Below are 12491 nucleotides of genomic sequence, written 5' to 3' on the forward strand. Positions count from 1 at the left end.
ATAGCCGAGTAAGATTGTCTTCCGTAAACACAGTTTTAACAGTGAGTTCGTAAGTGACTGTGGAGGCCAATTCTGGATCCACACGTCCTTCCACAATGGGGACATAGGTTTCCAGGCGAGAATTGATCACGGTGAGGGTTTGCCAAGCGTGCCTTCCTCTTAGCACGTTTCTCCCTTGCGTCCTGAGTTTGAGTGTCTGCAAAGCCCATGACACCTTTGGTAAAGGCTGTTCTCCAATTGGAGTGCTCGCAGGCAAGTGTTTCCCAATTGTTGGTGTTTATACAACATTTTTTTAAAAAATTTGTTGCCTTGAGACAGTCTTTAAACCTCTTTTGTTGCCCACCAGCATTACTCTTCCATTTTTAAGTTCGGAATAGAGTAGTTGCTTTGGAAGGCGATAATCAGGCATCCGCACAACATGACCAGTCCAACAAAGTTGATGTTAAAGAATCATTGCTTTGACACTGGACCTCTGTCTTATTAGGGACTGCGCTGGCATCAACCCAATCTCTTCTGAGATGCTAAGCTGGGAGAAGACAGGGTAGTAGGAGCTGAGAGTACAAATTGTTTCTTGAAAATGTGCCCGACTAGAATATCAAGCAGTAATAAAAGCCAGATACAGGACCAGAACTATGAAAGTCAATACCAAGAATTAAGAAAAACCATTTGTGATAGGAACGGAGTTTTAGACTTCTAGCAAAAATATTATCCAATTAATTAGCCATTAAAAGTCAGAAAAGAAGGGAAGAATGGATAGTTCAGTTGAGATTCCTGCATTGCAGGCGGTTGGACTAGATGACCCACAGGTCAACTCTACAATTCTACGGTTCTAAGACTCTAACAGCTGAACAAAGGTTAATAGGTGTGGAAAGGTGAAGAGCGTAGAACTCTAAGAAAAAAAAGATTAAAGTTGGCAAGGATGATGTTTGAAAAATGGCAGTAGATCAAATGTGCAAACAAGAGCTCTTCTATTAGCGATCCCTAATAGCCTTTCTTTCTTTCTTTCTTTCTTTCTTTCTTTCTTTCTTTCTTTCTTTCTTTCTTTCTTTCTTTCACATAAAACACAACCAAACTTGTTTCTGGTTAGGAAATTGACAGGGAAATACAATGAAAAGTGTGGCATGAACCAATGATTAACGGGAAGACATCTACGGTAAATGTCTTGCAAGCAAATCAGGATATCAATGCTCATTGGTGTGTAACTCCCCCACAAACAATTCAGAACAAATGCTCAATAAAAGCCAGGCATATTCTATCCTCCAGATATGTTTTGTGCCAGCAAATCAGGATGAATGCTCAATAATCGCGCCATCTAGAGCAGCCCTGTTTTTGATTACAGATACTTAAGTGATGTCTTAGTTCTGAACAGTATCTCTTTGAAGGTTGCACCGTTTTTCCCCACTTTTATGCTAGTCCCAAACATAGCATGAGAGAGAAGTCACTAAATGGGAAATAAGTTTCACAAAAGAACCATAACATGACAGTTTTGGGAGAGGAGAAAAAAACCAAAAATGAGCAAACTTACAATTCACAGAATAAAAGAGTTGTGAGGAGGAGAGTTAAAGTTATGAGAAGAGGGGGCAATATTTGCAAGAGAGCCAATATTAAAAACCAGGCAAAGGCCAGGGCTCAAAAGCCCATTGCCATCTAACAAAATGAGCAAAAGGGAACGAGCAAAACAGCACAAGATAAATAACTCATAAAAAAGGCAAGCAGAATGACATTAACTGCGCTCTAAGGACAGTGAGTGTAAACAGAGCACATTCAGATACGATGTGACATAGAATTCTCTTTTCTCTGTATCAGTTTTTCATCAATGCAAGGAGGAAAACTGTTGCTATTCTCTCTTTTATAATTTATAAACAAGTGAAAGATTTTCAGTGATTATTTTTCGGAGCTACAAAGCGACCTTTAATAACGTCTCGCTCAGTCTTGAAAGCTGAGATTTTCATGAGTTCACCAGTAAAAAAAACAAACCAGGAAGACGGGTGGGGGGAAGGCATCTCAAAGCAACAAACTTCAGACTGAAAGTAACTAAGAACTTGTAAGAAAGGAAAACCTGTAACAAGATTGGAAGCATTGTTGCTGTTCACTCCAGATGCTTGATAATGCCAATCCATTTGTAGCCAGAATCTGAAGGTTCGTTTGGAGTTTATTTCACAAGATTATTGGAAAGTTTAGGCCAAATAATCACGTTACAAAGTTAAAAACTATGCGCTGTATACAGTGATTGTGAGAGGGGCAGGCAGCAATTTGCAAGTATGGATTAACTATTAAGTATTTCCCCCTAGTACTGCCTTGTAGGAGGGAGCCTAGGGCTTGCCGATCAGAAAGTCGGCAGTTTGTATCCCCGTGACAGGGTGAGCTCCCATTGCTCGGTCCCTGCTCCTGCCAACCTAGCAGTTCAAAAGCACGTCAAAGTGCAAGTAGATAAATAGGTACCGCTCTGGTGGGAAGGTAAATGGCATTTCTGTGCATTGCTCTGGTTCGCCAGAAGCGGCATAGTCATGCTGGCCACATGACCTGGAAGCTGTACGCTGGCTCCCTCGGCCAATAAAGCGAGATGAGCACCGCAACCCCAGAGTCAGTCATGACTGGACCTAATGGTCAGGGGTCCCTTTACCTTTAGCTTTTTACTGCCTTATAGGCCTTCCCCATTTAACTCCACCATATAATCCTTCCTGACAACAGAGATTTTCCATAGAGCTTCTTCATGGCGTCTCTCCAATTTTTTGTACAGTGTCAAGATGTGACAGGACGTCCTCTTTCCTTGGAAATTCAAACATAGGAGTCCAGTGAAAACTTATCTTTAATCAGGCTTTAGATTCCTCCTGGATATTTTGGCTGCAATGTTATTTGTTGTAGGATATACAGGTTTATTGCATGCCGCTCAGCTCTCCTTTGGGAGGAAGAGTAGGATATAAATTATTTTAAATAAATAAGGAAATCTGGGCGTGGTTGTACTAAGTTAGCATCACCTGACAACATCACCCATGTATTTGGTTTGTAGCCTTGCTTCCCTGCTTTCGTAAAGAAGCCACGGCTTCCATATTTCAAACAGGATCATTTAAATGATTGATTCACACTGGTCAATAACAAGAATGAAAAATGGAGAATTTGCTACCTAATTAATATAATGCTCAGCCCTAATTAGAATGCTTGATAATGTTTAACTAGACAGAAACTTGTTTTTACTAAGCTCTTTTGTGCTTCATTAAGAATGCGGAGAACAAGCGAGAGAGTCTTGCCCCCCCCTTACATATCTGTTTAATGTATTAAAAGATCCAATTATACCACCGAAGCTCATACAAATTGCTGGAATCAAAGTGGCAACATCTTAATTGCCTTCAAAAAGAGAAGAAAAAAAGCTGTTTGTCATTTCTAGAGAAATGCACTTTATAAAGCTGACTTACATAACTGACAGCCAAAACTGCAGTACCATGCAAGTGTAACCACCATATAGGTCAGAGAATCATAGAACTGTAGAGCTGGAAGGGACCTCGAGGGCCATCTAGTCCAACCCCCAAGCAATGCAGGAATCTCAACTAAAGCATCCATGAAAGATGGCCACCCCACCTGATTATAGTACTCCGTAGCATCCAGGGTAAGAGAAGCGATATGAAAGGTATTCCTGTGTTGCAACTGAGTCATACACAGAGTTCCTTCTTCTTTGGCGATCACTCATAGCTGAGTAAGATTGTCTTCCATTTTTGTTGTTGTTTAGTCATGTCCAACCCTTCGTGACCCCATGGACCAGAGCACGCCAGGCATTCCTGTCTTCCACTGCCTCCCACAGTTTGGTCAAACTCATGTTAGTAGCTTCGAGAACACTGTCCAACCATCTCGTCCTCTGTCGTTCACTTCTCCTTGTGCCCTCCATCTTTCCCAACATCAGGGTCTTTTCCAGGGACTCTTCTCTTCTCATGAGGTGGCCAAAGTACTGGAGCCTCAGCTTCAGGATCTGTCCTTCCAGTGAGCACTCAGGGCTGATTTCCTTCAGAATGGTAAGGTTTGATCTTCTTGCAGTCCATGGGACTCTCAAGAGTCTCCTCCAGAACCAGAATTCAAAAGCATCAATTCTTCGGCGATCAGCCTTCTTTATGGGCCAGCTCTCACTTCCATACATCACTACTGGGAAAACCATAGCTTTAACTATACGGACCTTTGTCGACAAGGTGATGTCTTCCATAAACACAGTTTTAACAGTGAGTCCATAAGTGACTGTGGAGGCCAATTCTGCATCCCCACGTCCTTCCACAGTTTAGACATTGGTTTCTGGGCGGGAATTGATCATGGTGTGGATTTGCCAAGTGTGCCTTCCTCTTCGCACGTTTCTCCCTTTCATCCCGAGTTTGAGCATCTTCAAAGCCCATGCCACCTTTGGTAAAGGCTGTTCTCCAATTGGAGCGCTGGCAGGCCAGTGTTTCCCAGTTGTCAGTGTTTATACAACACTTTTTTAGTTTTGCCTTGAGAGAGTCTTTGAACCTCTTTTGTTGACCACCAGCATTACGCTTACAAACCCACTGAAATCAATTGACTTGACTTATTGCAATCTCTTTCTTTCCATAGTTCTCTTTGGAGAATGACTTAGCTGGATACCATTCTACCTGTTTAGAACAGGCAAAACATGCCCAAAATACATTGCGTATTAAGGCCCTGTGACCACCTGTCAGGGGCTCAGGAGCAGAGGGACAGGAAAGGGAGGAATTAGAGACCGAGGGGGAGGAATCCGAGGGAGAAGTGAGCGAGGAGAGCCGCCCGAGGTCTCTAAGTCTCTCCAGCGAATCGGAGGATTCACAGAAAGGGGCTCCCGTGGTCAGAGCTGGGGGGTTGCCAGAGGGAACACCTCAGGAAGGAGGGGACAGAGGGGACTCAGAGAGCAGCAGCTGGAAATTGGGACCAGCTTCCCCACCGGAGAGCAGTAGGGGGGAGGAGTCCCAGGCATCGGCATCAGGCAGCTTTCCGTCAGCGGGAGGACATGAGTCAGGGTTAGCCACGCCTGCATCAGAGAGCGAGGAAACGGTCAAAAGGAAGGTCGGAGGCAGCGCGCGCGCGCCAAGTTCAAATGTACAAGAGGGTGGCGCAATGAGCAGCCCGGATAGGGAGCCAGGTCCTAAAGCCCGCCGAAGGGAGGGGGAAGAGTCCGAGGGGTCCGCCTCCGAAGCGTCCAGGAAGGAAGGGACCCCGGGGGGGTGGTAGGACCCAGAGGCGGAAGGAGAGACGGAAAAGGTGGAGTAAGGCTAGAGTCTTAAGCTGGTGTACAGGGGGCGGAGACTCAGACGGAGCTTCGCCGGTCTAGTGTCCAGACGTAGAGACGCACGCTAGGGTTTGAAAATGGATAATGTACTTTAATAAAGACTTTTGTATATTACCGCTGGCTAGCGTTGGTCCTCTGTGAGCTGGGACCTGGAGGCAGTCTCTGACACCACCCCATTCCCTAAGGTGCAAATAACTAGACGGCACACAGCATTTTGGTTTGGGGAGCAAATAAGGCCACAAATTTCTTGGTTACAGAGATAAGCTTTGGCCATAGGCATTGTGGTAAGGAACTGTGCGTGTCACTCCCACCCGTGTTTCTAAGGGTGAAGCCGGGGGGGGGGTGCCCTATGACCTACATCAAATTGGTGTATCCCCCAAGTGGTCCCTGTTGGAGAAGTGGTATGGCCCTAGCCCCTGTCTGGGCATCGGACAGGAACCTTCTGGATTCTTTTAACAGGATACCCTTACCTGTGGAGGGGCAGATGGAGGCTACAACCTCCCCTCCAACCAAGACCAGTGCCTATATGCCTTACAAAGTTGTGATGATTGCTGTGAGGTAGGCAAAAAACCAAATGGCAGTGCCAATTAGCCAAGTGGGGGGAAATCCTATTCCGGCCCCTGAAAAATTAGAGAACTGACACTGTCCATAGCAAGGTTGAAGCATCCATGAAAAAAACTTAATTTTAGGGAGGGTGGGTGGAAGAACTGGCACAGAGAAAGAAAGACTGAAAGGTCCCTCTGGCTGGGCATTTAAACTTCCCCTCGATGTGGTGTCAAGGCTCATGATTGGTCGGCTGGTCCTGCATCCAGGGGAACACCCACTAACTCCTGCCGCCATTGGCCCGTTTGGCTACAGGGATATGATCCGGCCCTGTGATAGGTCGGTTTAACAAGGAGGCCCGGAGAGTCCATCCACCCAAAAAGGACGTGTGTGTGTGTGTGTGTGTGTGTGTGTGTGTGTGTGTGTTTATCTCCCACAAGCTTCATTGTCACTGCAGCAGTTCATAGGATCTGAGGATTTGCTGTGGGTATGATGGGGGGGGGAATCATTTGATAATGTGCCTCTAAAACTTCTGCTTGGATGGTTTCCCCCATATCTCCCCATGTTACGTAGATGCTTACGATTACGCAATGATACATCTAGGTGATCCAAGATCTGTAAACTGCACTGGGTTATTATTAAATGTAGAAGGGCAGCTTAAAATTGAATAAACAAATCCGTTTGTGGATCAACATTGTCTAAATTCAAGTGCAGACAGGATCTTACTCTGGGACTGGAGATTCTGCAGACTTTAAAAGGTAAAGGTACCCCTGCCCGTACGGGCCAGTCTTGCCAGACTCTGGGGTTGTGCGCCCATCTCACTCAAGAGGCCGGGGGCCAGCGCTGTCCGAAGACACTTCCGGGTCACGTGGCCAGCGTGACAAAGCTACTCTGGCGAGCCAGCGCAGCACACGGAACGCCGTTTACCTTCCCGCTAGTAAGCGGTCCCTATTTATCTACTTGCACCCGGGGGTGCTTTCGAACTGCTAGGTTGGCAGGCGCTGGGACCGAACAACAGGAGCGCACCCCGCCGCGGGGATTCGAACCGCCGACCTTTCGATCGGCAAACCCTAGGCGCTGAGGCTTTTACCCACAGCGCCACCCGCGTCCCCTCTGCAGACTTTAGGAGCCTACAATAAGCAGAATTATACCTGGTCTTCACTAGGTGTGCCTTTATTTATTTATTTATTTGTTTGCTTGCTTGTTTCATCTTCCATTTCAGCAGTCTAGTCTCATCTGTGATGAGTCAAGGATGATGATGATCAGAGCTCTACAACACCTGCCAAGAAGATTTATCTTTCATTACCTTTTTTTTTGGGGGGGGGGGACAGCAAGAGCAGGCGGTACTAATTACCTGAGGTCTTCATTTTCCCCCAAATACAGGAAAGTTCTCACACTAATTGGCTTTAATGTTCTCGCCTCCGCAATTTTGTAAGGAAAATTTAATTGTATTCTATAAAGAATTGTGTTCATGCAGGAGTGAAGAGTGAGAAACTGTACCAAACGTTACTAATGTATAATTCTTATAGAGATGAATGGACGAGACTTTATTTGACCCTCGAATGCACGTTCCCAAGAAGGTCTTTAGAGTGATATAAACTTTCCTCATCATGGAAACACAATTTAATGTAACTGAATCAGTTGCAGAGTTTGCATACCAAACTAAAAAAACAACAACAACATAAGATATGTAAGCAACTTTTAACAATTTCTTAAGGGTGACGGTGTTTAAAATTGTTTAAAATTTTAGGTTTTATCAATCAAAAAATGAACAAATCTTTATTGCTAAAAGCTATAAGCCATCATAATTGGTCACAATGCGTAGAATACAAATAATTGACTTAAAACTGAACAACAGCAAAGCAAACATTAAAAAATGTAGAAATCACTCTTGCCTAAGTTAAGCACTCCACACTCCACACTTCCCCTTATGATACTTGTCTTGGTGCCTAGTTCTTGACTTACTTGCAACCAAGGCAAATTTTGCAAGCAGTGCAATAATAAATACATTTATTACTGGCCAGTCTCTCCTCCTTATATGGAATCCAGTATTGAACTTGAATCTGGTTAAAGGATATCTGAAATGCAGATGCAGTCAATGTCTTGTCCAGACCGAAAGAACAAACAAATTTATGGATTGATAGAGTGAATATTGATGGTGTCAGTGCCAACTTGCTTATCTCGTGGGGATTGCAGATTCCAATGGATTTTGGAACTGTCATTAGGTGTGTGAGAGGGATCTCTATGCAGGGGTGGTACCCATGTACTACCAACCTTACTTTCTGCTTGTGAAATGTGGACCACTTATGAATGTCACCTCCAAGATTCCATCAATGGTGTCTCCGAAAAATATTACACATCACCTGGGAAGACAGGCAAACTAATGGCAGCATACTGGAAGAAGCAAAGATCACCAGTGTTGAAGCAACGGTTCTTCAACATCAACTTCGTTGGACTGGTCATGTTGTGTGGATGCCTGATTATCAACTTCCAAAGCAACTACTCTATTCCGAACTTAAAAATGGAAAGTGTAATGCTGGTGGTCAACAAGAGAGGTTCAAAGACTCTCTCAAGGCAAATCTAAAAAAAATGTAGTATAAACACTGGCAACTGAGAAACACTGGCCTGCGAGTGCTCCAACTGGAGAACAGCCCTTGCCAAAGGTGTCATGGGCTTTGAAGATGCTTGAACTGAGAACAAAAGGGAGAAATGAGGTAAGAGGAAGGCACACTTGGCTACGAGTGAGCGCCAAAGAAGAAGAAGAAGGTACTCATGAGATGCTACACCATGGTTTAGAGTTGTGACAAGAACAAGTCTCGCTTCCCCCCAGATTGGCATGCTATCCGCTCCAGTGGCTATGGAAAGGATTTCAGCTTTAGATTAACTGCAGTTTGTTTTGTTTTCTGAACTCTAGCTAATCTTAACTATGGTTTGTTGAAACAAACCAACATCAGGCAACAATTTAATGAACTATCTCATTTTTGCTATTCATTCATGATTAACCAGAGTTTTGGGTTCCGCTGATACACTCAACTGTGGTTCGTGTAAAATGGAAGTAGCAGTGTCTGGTCTTCTCACAGCGGTCCCAAAGGTGGAGAGGAGAAGTGTTCTCATAGCACGAAAACATGGTTTGGTATTGTGTCCAAATACAGCCACCAAGTCTACATAATGATCATCCTTTTTGAGTGGAAGCTTCTCTCCTCCACCCCTTCCTCATGGAGCCTGACAGGAGTTGTACTGCTGCCTAATTCCTCAGATATTACCACATGCTTAATAGGCTGTAAAGGATCAAAATAAGGCTAATAGGGTACACCAATTATAAGGAGAAATGAAAAATCACTAATAAAGATGGACAGCTCATTAAGTCAAGAGTCAAAACACCAATCCACACCAAACTGCAACAGTGTCCTAATTCCAACGGGGATGAGAAATCCATTTAAGTTAGAGACTGTCTGTGCCCTTCATGCCCTATGGCCATAATTCATTTAAACTGGGGTGTTTATAAAGTGGCCAGCAAAACAGACCATAAGGCAGTCCATTGCTGCCATCCCCTTATCAAAGGTTTCTAAATTGGTATGAGATGCTCCTCCATGAGCAGCAAAACAACTTCATTCTGCAAAAGGAGGACATACATAGATGCAAAAGTGACAAAACTCTGAAGCTGCAAGAACAGGAATAGTGTAGTAGTAATACTACTAGTAGTAGTAATAATAGTAATAGTAATAGTAATATATGCCACTCAAGTGACTGGGTTGCCTCAGCCACCCACTACAGTGGTACCTCGGGTTACAGATGCTTCAGGTTACAGACGCTTCAGGTTACAGACTCCGCTAACCCAGAAATATTAACTCAGGTTAAGAACTTTGCTTCAGGATGAGAACAGAAATCGTACGCCGGCGGCACGGTGGCAGTGGGAGGCCCCATTAGCTAAAGTGGTACCTCAGGTTTCAGGTTAAGAACGGACGTCCGGAACGAATTAAGTTCTTAACCTGAGGTAACACTGTATAAACATTTCATATTTCTTAAATAGGGAGGCAAGATAAGACCACAGAATAAAAGGAAAGCTACAGCGAACTGAAAATGATTTCAAAAGCTTTGAGATAAATTGCATCCAAATTCTTGTTAAGCACCTGTTTTAGGGATGGGGACAGGGGCAGAGGAAGGGGTGCACTGGGTGTCACCACTGAGGGGGTGACAAAATGCCGGATGGCACTCACATGGTCCTGCAGCGTGCCCGAGCCACGCGTCTCTCCTGGGAGTGACGCGGTGGCTTGGGCACCCGCAGGCTCCGTGTTGCCCCAAACGGTCCGTCCGCCACCTCCCCCTCAGCTGTAGGGCGGCTGAGTGGGAGGAGGCAGGCAGACTCCTCGGAAGCCCTGCAGAGCGTCCTGCCCCAGCTAGCCCTGCCCTGCCGCTGAATGGGGGGGAGGGTTAGATGACAAGGGAATGCTGGGGAAGCAAGTTTTTGTGTCCTCTGGTCTTCACATCACCCAGTGGCTTTATTTCAAGAATTGCTGAGGCCCACTTTAGCGGAAAGAAGCTTGATAAAATTTGGGCTGTGATTTCCATAGTCAGAAAGACACTGCCCATGACTTTTTCTGATAAATGATACTTCGATGTGGCAAAGCATTTGCAACAAAATACTGAAACCAGTCAAGGATGGGTTCTGTATCACCTTTGTGCCCTTTCCTACATGCCCCATACTTTATCCAAGGTGACAGAGAAGAAATGACTTGGTCAGTTTCTGTAGGTCAAGAAATATCTTGTCCCGAGGGTCATGTGATGACGCAGGCTGTGACCTGCACCATGAGAGGAAAGAGAGGTGAGCAGATCTGCTAAATTAGCCTCTTCTCCTTGTTAAAAGTCACTTTTGCCAAACCTGAATGGTCTTTATTTGATATTTTGTGGTTCAGGGAAATAACAGTAGGGCTTGCCGATTGGAAGGCTGGCGGTTCGAATCCCCACAACGGGGTGAGCTCCTGTTGCTTGGTCCCTGCTCCTGCCAACCTAGCAGTTTGAAAGCATGTCAAAGTGCAAGTAGATAAATAGGTACCGCTCCGGCGGGAAGGTAAACGGCGTTTCCGTGCGCTGCTCTGGTTCGCCAGAAGCGGCTTAGTCATGCTGGCCACATGACCCAGAAGCTGTACGCCGGCTCCCTCGGTCAATAAAGAGAGATGAGTGCTGCAACCCCAGAGTCCGCAACTGGACCTAATAGTCAGGGGTCCCTTTACCTTTACTAAGGTAACACAAGAGGAAGCCAATTGTAATTCACCCCCCCCCCAAATGGCTTAGCAAAGCTGATAAGCAGCAGTGCAAAACTCTGCCATGTTAGTCATTGGGGTTGCGTGTGTCAGACAGCAAAGGCATTCCTGAATGATATGACTAGCAATGATATGATTTAAACTAGCAAGCAACTTGCTGACCCCTCAATGAACCCAATTCATTAGCTTAGTGAACCAGTCACCCAATAATAATATTTCATTCCAAGGCTGCTAATCCAAGGAATCTAAGCATGCATCATTGCATCCAAGCCTTTGCTTTTGACCTAAAGTTGATTATTCCTTTGTTTCTCCAGATTCAGACATTTGCACAATGTCTTTGGAATTCTAATGGAGTAGCTTCTCAGCTGGTTTAAATTAGCTTGGCGTGCCCATGCTACCCTGATTTTAAAAGGGTTGACAGGTATTCTGATCTTGAACTATTGCAGACATAAGTCCCCATTAGCTTCAATGGAACATCACTCCACAAAAGGGTGCTTGGAAAATTGAGGGCCCATCTAGACATCCTACTTGTCAGGGCTATGAGATGTGTGTAATAGAGGCAGGGTCCCCTAAGGTAGGGTTGCCATATTTCAAAAAGGGGAAATCCAGACACAAAAGTTGTTGAGCTATTTGGAGCTATTTTTAATGAAATTCGCCAACATCTACACTTACAACATGGGCTGTCACACGCCTGGATTTCCCCGGACATTTCAGCATTTTCCACCCAGACGCTGCTTGCAAGGGCCAAATACTGGCTATGTCTGAGTAATTGCATACGTATGGCAAACCTACCTAAGATTGATCCAGTAGAAGGGGTCAGTGATTTATGGGGTCTTGTACCACCTGTGTGGTAGGAGCCAGGGCTGGAGGAAGGGGAGAAGTCTGAGCAGTCAGAGACAGGGAAGGATGCGTGGAATGCATCGGAAGCCGAGCAATTGACTGCTCCTGAGAGGGGTGGTGGTAGAATCCCCTCCATCCCCTTTCCTCACTGACCCCAGGAACAAGAGGGGCTTGAAGACCCCCCAAGAAATCGGAGACTGCCAGGGGTGCCAACTTGAATAAAATATTACAGGGGCCCAGGTAAGCCCACATAACTGATCACATGATGCAGTCCACACACAACATTTGAATGGGAATGCCCATCAACCTTTGGGGGGTGCACTTATTTTATTGGGGGAGCCAAAGGGCCCCTGGCCCCTAGAAGTTGGCTCCTATGGAGACTGCAGCTGCATGTCACCAATATTTCCTCTGGAGGAGGGGGCAGCAGATCACAGCAAGGGGAGATTCCCTGGCTTCTTCTGAAGCCTGCCTCATCTCTGCCTCTTGGCTCCCCTCCTCTTCAGCCTCCACTTCTACCTCTGATTCTGGACTGCTCTCTGCCACCAGTTCTTCCTGCTCACTTAACCCTGTTCCTCTTCCACTTCCAACAC

Source organism: Podarcis muralis, chromosome 1, assembly GCF_964188315.1.
Source record: "Podarcis muralis chromosome 1, rPodMur119.hap1.1, whole genome shotgun sequence".
NCBI classification, from domain to species: domain Eukaryota; kingdom Metazoa; phylum Chordata; class Lepidosauria; order Squamata; family Lacertidae; genus Podarcis; species Podarcis muralis.